The sequence below is a fragment of the Diadema setosum genome, chromosome 6 (assembly GCF_964275005.1).
Source record: "Diadema setosum chromosome 6, eeDiaSeto1, whole genome shotgun sequence".
Lineage (NCBI taxonomy): Eukaryota > Metazoa > Echinodermata > Echinoidea > Diadematoida > Diadematidae > Diadema > Diadema setosum.
This window is the reverse complement of record NC_092690.1, coordinates 12,529,320-12,539,522: the sequence shown is the minus strand read 5'-3', so window position 1 is coordinate 12,539,522 and position 10,203 is coordinate 12,529,320.

Genomic DNA, 10,203 nt, shown 5'->3' with positions numbered 1-10,203 from the left:
TGCTCTAGTGCATAGGTTCTGCTCGGATGACATGCAAAAATCTCCTGTGTTTCAGAGCCAGCTCTGAAATGACGCAACAATTCAGTCCTACCTCAAAGGTACGAAGGAGTATCACACGGATATGAAAAGGACTACAAACAGTAAAATCTCCTTTGTAGGGGATGGCCGTGTGGTAGCACGGTGTCGCATGTTGTGTGCAGGTCCTGTGAGAAATCCGGGATGAAAGAACAGACGGGAGCTGCTGCCATGGTTTTCCCGTGGAGAAAAGATGGAAGATCCATGCTGTCACGACGGAGACAACGACGGAGAGCCGTCTGCAGTCGGAATCGCTGAGTGGTCGTGTCTCGCCCGATGCTCTGCGAGAAGCGACAACTGGCAAAGAAGGCTGGCAAAGGACATCCCGGGCACATTCTCTTCTGTTCACTCAGCTGTCAGATGCGCCAATTTCTTTGACCGTTTCTGAGAATAACATGTGACACTAGAGAGCACACCAGGAAGAAAGGTTGAAGGTTAGGAGGGATAAAGGAACCAAACCAAAGGATAAGGTTTCCCGATCTTTCAGTGTGCTAAAAGTCAATCTTTGTTTTTTTAAACAGAATTTCTTACAATGAATTACTAGCCAATAGCAATGACCATATTTTTTTATTTTATTATTATTATTTTTTTTAGGTGATACGCCAACAGTGTATCACCTATTGTGTGTTTCTTCTTTCTTTCTTTTTTTAAAGTACTGCAAACTTTTATGCTGCCACCAGGACTGATGTTGTTGGCCACTGACTGATAAAATTTCAGAATTTTTCATTGACCATTGTTGGTTTGAATTGAAATTGCCATTAGTTGTACAAGGAAAGAGTTTTCAGTGTAAAGAGACACTGCTTTTAATACATGGTATAGGTGAGTATACACTGTTTATGAATCTCAGAACAAATTTCAAAGTTAAAAAGTACAAACAGACTTTTGAAAACAAAACAAGTTTTTGTAGGTGTTAAATGCCACTTAATGCTTGAAATACAATTTCATGCATATATGCAAAAGTAGCAAGTGTTTCACTGCTTTTATAGTTATGTCCTTTACCAGACTTGGATGGTGCCTTAGTCTGAGTGAGGAGAAAACAGATGGTACATTTACCTATGTTATTAAGAAGTAAGGGGTTACAAAATCCTTTTCTTCAACACTTGCTGTGCAAACAGAAGTCACAGCATGGCTATCAAAATATATATTTGCATTGAAAATGCATTCTCACTTAGAGATGCTAAAAAAATAGAAAAAAAAATCGCAGGCACTTTCGTTCTTGCTTTTCAGTCCCACTAGATTTTATTAGTCGGATTAAAGCTAAGGAAAAAGAGTGAGTGAAAGACTGAATTAAAGTGTGAATAAAATAATGTACATGATCAAATGGGTTATTTGTTTTATAGATGGCCAGGCCTTAATGTCTGATGTCATGTGCACAGCCAATTTGAGTCAAAGAATTTTTAGAGTCATAATGTGATGCCCTTGCAATTTTTTTTTTTTTTTACAGTGGTTCTCCATCAAACGGTTGAAAAAGTTAATGTAAAGCACTCGAATGAAATTGCTTGCATATGATTGTGCCAAATAAACATATATTTTGTTCATTCTCATCATTACACACCTATGATATAAAAAATGAGAAAAAATTAGATAAGTTTTTGTCCATTTGATTAGTGGTAACAAGTTGATGTATATCTGGTACTACTAGTACATGTCACATGGAAGATTGCAAAGTTTTTGACCATTTATGAATACATGACATGAAAATTTAGTGAATATGTAACTTTTTTTTCTGCCTATAGTTTTTATCTGCCTTTTTCTTATCAACTCTAAAGCAAAATGTTTACTTCAAGGAAAATACAAAAGTAGAGCTGGGAACCGAAGTTTATTATAATGTCATACAGCTTGTGGCTGTTACAAAAGATGTATTGAATGCCATCAAAGATGGTAGTTTATGTTTGCGTTAGAACTGCCATCTTATTTAATCCCATGCATAGTCATGACTATAGTAAAGGGCATGCACAATCAGTACCTCATATAGTTCATTAAACATTCATACACTGTTGAATCATTCAAATAGGATATTTGTACATGTACTTACAGTAATTGTGTTGCGTACTGATATATTGAAACCCCTACTCTACATTGTACCAGAACTTATAAAATACATTTCATACAATCAAAAGTGTTGCTGATTTTTTTTTTTTTTTGGTTTTTTGTTTTGTTTTGTTAAGGTACTTTGTGTACTAGTTGAATCTTTCCCTGCTCTCTACAACAAAGAATGTTGTACAGTACTTGTAGAGATATATCTCATGCTTCTGGTCAAGTGTTTGGGGATTATAATTTGCTTTCAGTCATACCAATATTTACATCTGGACACACACGATTAGTAACGCACAGCAAGATTCCCCTTTCCTTTCCTCTCCCCCTCAAAAAAAAAAAAGAAGAAGAAAAAAAAAAAGAAACAAACAAAAAACAAAAGACAGGCTTTCCCTTAACCCGTTGAGGACTGGCTGATTCTTCTACAACACGCATTTCCCACCGACACTTGCGCGAGTATACTCCGGACACGATTCTCAAGGGGCTGAAGAGAAGTAGGCTTTAGTGATGTAGCATTTCCACCACATTTTAAACTGGCGATTATTCCAGACAACAGTAGTGATTGTTGACAAAATGCTGGAGTTTGCTTTTCTTTTGATTTGTTTCAAGACCATGTAATGTGTGGGACTCTTTTCTTTTTACATTTTTCGAATTTTTTGTTTTAATGCACATGGTGTTTTGATTTTAGGGCAGTTTTTGTTCAGATGTTTCCACTGCCCATAGAGTGACATGTAAGTCAACAAATGGAGGGACATTGAAAACAAAGTGACTCTGCCCTGTAATACTTCATCCATATCCTTACTTAAAGCAAAGACAAGACTACATGTACAGGTGGTACATGTATTTCATATGGCAGTGAAAGTGTTTCTTCAATGTTGGATTGGAATTCAATGTATTGTTCTTTTCTCTATATATATATATATATTTTTTTTTTTTGGGGGGGGGGGCATGGGGGTGGGGCATGGGGGGGGGGTTGATGGAGAGGAGGAGTTAGAACTTAGTAGACATGTGATTAGACACATTGGTCTAATTAAAGCTTTGACGAGGGAAGGCTTTTGGGCAGACCAAGTGCATGCCAACGGTATTTTGTATTGGCAAGCTTGAGTTTGAGATCGGCGACATTGTACCATGTGAATGTGCATTCAAGGCAACTGAAATACAACAAGATGAAATACAAAGGTTATTCTGGAGCAGCAGACATTGCAGAAATGACTGAAGTTCATTCTAGCTTATGGTTTATCTTTCTGTGATTGTACTCAACTGTATTTTTTTATTTATTTATTTTTTTTTTGTAGTCTGAACAAGGGTATATAATCATGTCCTATTCAGAGAGAGATAAACAGGAATATGACAGGAAAGAAACCACCAAATACCTCATCTGTACAGCATTAACTCGTAGAAAGAGAATTTTACAATATTAGGTCTTATTCGGTGCAGAAATAATGAGTGTACAATGTGTGATAATTAGACATTGCCAGGATTTGACTGAGCTGGAATTATGTAAATATTCCCTAACATATGAATTTGACTGACTTTGTGTGGTTGTACAGTTGTTGTTTTTTGTTTTTTTCTTCATATTTTTTTTTCTTTTAGAGCTGAGATGACTTTTGCTTGTGTGGATGTTTTGTGTCATGTATGCATATGAGTTTTTTTTTTTCCCTCTCCCTTTTTTTTCCCCCATCCCTTTTTTTTTTTTTTTTTTTTTTTTTTTTTGGGGGGGGGGGGGGTCTTGCACTATTTCTATGCAGTCAAAGGAACTTTTGTTTGTCATGGTAGCACCGATGTAGTGGTGGTACAATATATTAAAATCATTAGTGACTGCTACCTCTATTGTACATGGTTAAAAGTCTATTGTTCACCAGGTTCTTGTGTACAACTTGTCAAAAAATGGTCCAAGTGCAAATTTTAACGTACTTGGCTCGCTGCGGATTTTAGTGAAAGGGCGTTAGTTTCCTCAATCTGAAAACTAATTGCAAAGATACAGCACTTTTTATGGGTACATATTTTGTTCATGTTCACTATGTTGGTGTACTTTGTTGTGGGTGTCCTCTGCATGAAAAATATTCTATATTGTTATTTGCTGTTTTTGTTTTGGGGTTTTCTTTAGTTTAGTCGGAGAAAAGTCATTTTGTGATAAGGAATTTGCTTGGAAATGTGTATGTGGAGAACTCTCCATGATTTTAATGCCAAAAATCAGGGTAGATGAACTTTGACCTTTGCCCTCTTACCTAAGAAGTATTTCTACATATGTGGATGTTGTGTGTTTGGGAGTTGAAAATGAGGAGGATTCACAACTTCATAGCTTTATATTTGATGTATCATTGTTATGCATTGTTGTTGTTTTTTCAGCTAGTTAAAGCTGTCACATAACAGTAACTGTAGAAACAGTTATATGAAAGTATGATGATATAATATGGTACTGTAAAAGTGGAAATTTTCGCGGTGTTGAAATTTTGGCGCATTTCGCGCAAGCTAGTGGGAAAATAAAAGCACGCAAATATTTTTGCGTGCCATGTGTTCCAGTACTTGATATTTTGTCTAAAAACATGCGAAACTCTTCTTACAGGGCCAAGCATGAAAAATTAGTTGTGCGAAAATATCCACTTTTACAGTACCGGTATATTGCAAAGTTGTCCCTGCACTTATATGTATCATTCTTATCCCTCTTCTACAGCCACCCCTCCCCCTACCCCTCCTCCTCCCCCTCCAGCTCCAAGATCTTGTTATACCCAAGAGCATTGGGCCATGCACTGAATACAACTATTGATGCACACCATATACTGCATTTAAGAAACAGACAACCTTAAAGGAACTATACAGTGTTTCATGTTGCTGTTACAAAATAATGTACAATGTACAATGCACTACATGTAGTACATTATTGTTTGACTGTGTGAGTCACCGTCTGTGTAATTGTCTAGGAATTAAGTCCATGTTTCAGTATTAAACATCAAGTATCCAAATGCATTTACTAAGCAACTGCTAGTATTATAATGTACAGTAGGTATGAATGTACTTCTTGAATCGTATGTGCTAAGGTACCCATTTCTATTTGTGAAACAAAAGAAGTACATGTATAAAACATTAAAACACTATAGCCATTAGCCTTTTCGAAGTGTGTGCAAAAGGGTATGATATAGATTTTTTGTTCGTTGCTTATCTTTGACTTGTCTACAGCCAATGAACAATGAAATGACCATTTTTGCCACTTGCGAGGTTTTTTATTTCATTTTGTTTTATTCCATTCTGGTTTTTAATGCATTGTGACAGACCATGGACAGTTGCTTTCATATGATAGGAACAATAATGCAGATCAAATCACCCCTATGTGTGAAGAAAAGGAACTTCACCTAGATGCCAGTGTTCATGTTTTTGATTGTTTATTGTGCTTTTTGTTTGCAGATGCATTTTTAGTGTCTATTTGTGTTTGGTATACATCTACCATTCACCTTCAGAAAGGAGTTGACTTAATGATTTGTACTAATACTGTACTTCATTCTTTACCTTTTGAAAGTTGTGAATTACTAGTATGTGATAAGAACAGTATATCAAGTTGTATTTATTAATGCATTTGTTTATTTCACTTTTTTTTCAGTGTGTGTAATGCATTTGTTTATTTCACTTTTTTTTCTGTGTGGGTAATAGTAAATCAAGCAGTCTCTTTATTTAATTTTTTTTTTTTTTTTTTTTTTTTTTTTTTTTTTTTTTATTCATGAACTTATCATGTTTTCACTTTAGTGTCGCTACCCTTACTTTGGCAAGTATTAAAGAGCTACTGCCACTGGTCATGCATTAGCGTTCGTCCCTCTATTTGTGTAATTTGTGTTGTGACATTACCACACTCAACCGTGCTGCATAAGAGGTTACAATAAAATGTGTTTGAATTTCTTATTACATGTAACATAACCTGTTCCATGGTGTTTTTCTTTGCAAAGTGTTGTTGGTTGCAGAAGGTAGTTAGTGACATCGCTTCCGAATCTGAGTTGTGTGCCTGAAAGCGATTAGAGTGTGCATGTTTTGTTTGGATGCCAAGTTATAAACCGAAACATACATCTGAATGAAAGAAGCACCGAGTCTTGATGAAGACATGCCTACCCAGTACTACATCTAAATTGCAATTCCAAATGTAAAATTATTGTACATTTTCACAAGTTTGCTCATTGCGACAAGTGGTACAACTTTACTCCTGTCACTTGCTTCCTTTTACTGGGTGTTCAGAGTCAATGAGAGAGAGAGAGAGAGAGAGAGAGAGAGAGAGATAGATGGAGAGAGAGAGGGAGGGAAGGAGAGGCAGGCAGACAGCAGACAGACAGTGGACCGGTGGAATGTGATGGGGTACTTGTATACGTACACTGTATTTTACATTTATTGGAGAGGCTGCACAGCTAGTGCCCGAAATCTGGGGGGGGGGGGGATTTTTCTGCAGTTCTTCACACTTCTCGCTCCCAAAGAAGAAACAAACAAACAAAAACAAAACAGCCACAATTGTGAACAAGAATAAATAACAATACTCCCCTACTTTGGCAGAAGGAAGCAAGTGACAGTCATATCATTTGAGGTTGTAACTTGTTTCCTTTTGCCAAAGTATTTCAGATTTTTAGCAAACATGAACAATCTAGCAAAAGGAAGCAAGTGACAATCATATCATGAGAATGTTACTTGCTTCCTTTTCCCAAAGTATTACAGATTTGTAGCAACCCCCCCCCAAAAAAAAAAAAATGGCAAAAGGAAGCAAGTGACAATCATATCATAAGGATATCACAGTATACTTGCTCCATTTTGCCAAAGTATTTCAGATTGTGTGTGAATACATGCATAAATGATTTGGCAAAGGGAAGCAAGTGACAATCATATCATGAGGTTTTAACTTGCTTCCTTTTGCCATTTTTTTTCAAGCAATTTTGTGCACTTGCTTTTTTTTTCAAATTCAAATTCAATGAAGGTTTATTGACAATAAAAAAGAACATGCAGCTCATTAGCTGAAATTGTTCAATTTACAATTAAAACAGAAATACAACATTGTACAAAATAAATATATGTATTTGTGAAATTGTCTATCGATATGTATCGAAATGACGGAAACACTGTACAACGATATGACGGAAACACTGTACAAACAGATAAACATTGTTGTTTCGACCCGGCCTCAAATCCCTGAATTTTGAACCAAGACCCTAAAATTCCCATGGAAATTATCAACAAACAGTACATGCATAAATATTTTCTTTTTCACTGATTAAAACCTTTGACCTCTTAACCCTCAATAAAAATGCATGTATTAAAATCATCAATAATGGAGTACGAATACTGAAAAATATTGCACATGTAAAGAAACTAATGATTGTAAAAATCATCGAGTAACTGAACTGAGCAGGGAGTAATTAAATTTCTAAACAATAAAGTAATTGAGCTTAATTATCGATACGCATCATAAACACAATCGATTATGAATGTAAACAAACTCAAGGCGCCGTTATGGCACAACATGTGGTTCTCAAAACAAGTCTAAAGCACATCTCAAATATAAAACAATACTTCAACACAATTGACAAAACATTAAAAAACAGTGTATTTATCATAAAGGTATTGAGTGCTTCCCACCCCCCACCCACCAAGTCCAAATCAATGAACATCCAAGTTATTAAATAAAAAACAAGATATCTAAAAATCCAAAAAGTTTCAACTTACACCGAACCTATCACAAATCCATGCATCAAAACATAAAAGAGAAAAAAAAAATCAGCACTAAACAACAAACTTATAGCATTCAGCCTAACCCTTGACCCTTGACCTTTGACCCCACGCCCTCAAAACTCTCAAGAGAATCATTGATGGGCAGAGATATGCGCTTGAAATTGACCTTGACCTTTTGGACATGAACAAAATACGCATGAAATTTACTATCAAAAACACAAAGAGAATACTTTACAAAAGGTCAGGAATATTGCACATTGATGAGTAGAAAAGTCTACAAGCCATCCGATTATCTCAGAAATAGGCCAAAATTGTAACTTGGATTTTCAGTTAAATAGAGCATGCCTTAAATGCCAAATCAATAAAAAAAGTCTTTGTCCATAGAAATGTCACTTTCTTCCTTTTGCCAAAGTAGGACAAAATAAATACATGTACGATTACTTATCGGGAGTTCTGCTCCGAGATTCTTTTCATTGGGGGGGGGGGGGGGGGGGATGGATCACCTACTAAGTAATCTCACAGCGCTGCCAATATTGGAAACTAGTTGATAGTGAGACTCCCATAGGCCAATGCTATAATTTAGGAGTCAAAATGAGCGAGATCAATAGAAATGCATGCAAATGAAGTAAAGTTTTAGAGTGAGAAAGGACCAAAATGAGTGAGTCTCACTCTCAATGAGTGAGAGTTGGCAGCCCTGATCTCATGAAGTCAGCACTACATCGTGCGCATGGTTCAGTAAGAAGTCGTGTAAATGACATACTGTATCATCTCAGCAATGGTCCTGGGTTGTTAACTATGATAATTAACTCTGCTCTGCTCTTCTGTATTGCATTGTATTTGATAGCAGTATAAGCAGACACAACAGAGAAAAGAGGAAGAGCAGCTACTGTAATTACATTGTCATAACAAATTTAGATATACAGCGCATTATCAACAACTGAACTCGGTTCCCAGGACCACCACCACAACACTGCAGCCACATCAGATACTCCATCTTTTGTGTAAATTGAAGCTCGCAAGAAATGACTGGCAATCCAAATTATAAGAATGGTGTGTGAATTGTACTTTGCAGAAATATCTGTAGAGGTTAATGATTTTCCGTCCGATATCATCTCAATTCTTGAATGTAAAATCTCTCGTGTAAGAAAAATGACAGCCGATCCGGACTATAAAACACTTGTGTTTACGGGAGATGTCTCTGTATCCTATGAAAGCTCGGGTGAATGTCAATTTTGCGAGTGACGTGTTATAAACTCGTAATGTTAAATTTATGACCAGAGGCTTTATGTTTCTTTAGTCTGTCGAAGAAACAAAAAAAAAAAAAAAAAAAAAAATGTCTCAATGAATGGACCACTTTATACTTTACAGACTTTCTTTGTGTTTGTTTGGGACTGGTTTGTGTGTGTGTGTGTGTGTGCATGTACACTGTGCACGGTACGAGGCCAATGATCGGAGATCACGCAGGTTATACCGGGAGGCGTTTTAGGGTTTATGGTTAGGGTTAGGGTTAGGGTTAGGGTTAGGGTTAGGGTTAGGGTTGGGGTCAGGGTTAGGGTTAGGGTTAGGGTTAGGGTTTGATGATTAGGGTTAGGATTAGGATTAGGGTTAGGTTTAGGGATAGGGTCCCCAATCTGTGCCGTCTAAAAAAAAAAAACCACGCTACCGGGAGGGAGGTAGCCTTTAAACAAGGCGACTCGCTCTGCGTGCCCCCGTAGCGCGTTTACCCCCGGCAAACCTGTTGGCCGGCGAGTGGAGCGAGCCGCCTTTATCCACTCGTTCAGGGATGTGTACTTTTGTCGTTGTTGTTGCTTTATATTCTTTGACAAATTTGCGTACAAATTTGACGCAGAAAATACACACGGCACCAAGGCAAGCCTTTAATATTAAGTAACTATTCTTATTCTACTTAGTATTAACGAGGCTTGCCTTGGTGCCGTGTGTATTTTCTGCGTCAAATTTGTACGCAAATTTGTCAAAGAATATAAAGCAACAACAACGACAAAAGTACACATCCCTGAACGAGTGGATAAAGGCGGCTCGCTCCACTCGCCGGCCAACAGGTTTGTGGGGTAAACGCGCTATACGGGGGCACGCAGAGCGAGTCGCCTTGTTTAAAGGCTAGGAGGGAGGGAGCACGATCACTGGTAGGAAGAAATTGCTGCCATACGAAGTTGAAAACGGCCGTAGAGGGAGTAATTCCTCCTTTACGAACTGTAAAGTTGCAGGGTTTCCAGCTTTACCGGCGGCATAGCCAGTGAGATGAGGTGTCTCCTCCCCCCCCCCCCAAAAAAAAACACAAACAAACAAACCAACCAACCAACCAAACAAACAAACAAACAAACAAACAAACAAACAAACAAAACAAAACAAAAACATGCGAGAGCTTCTTGGGTTTTGATG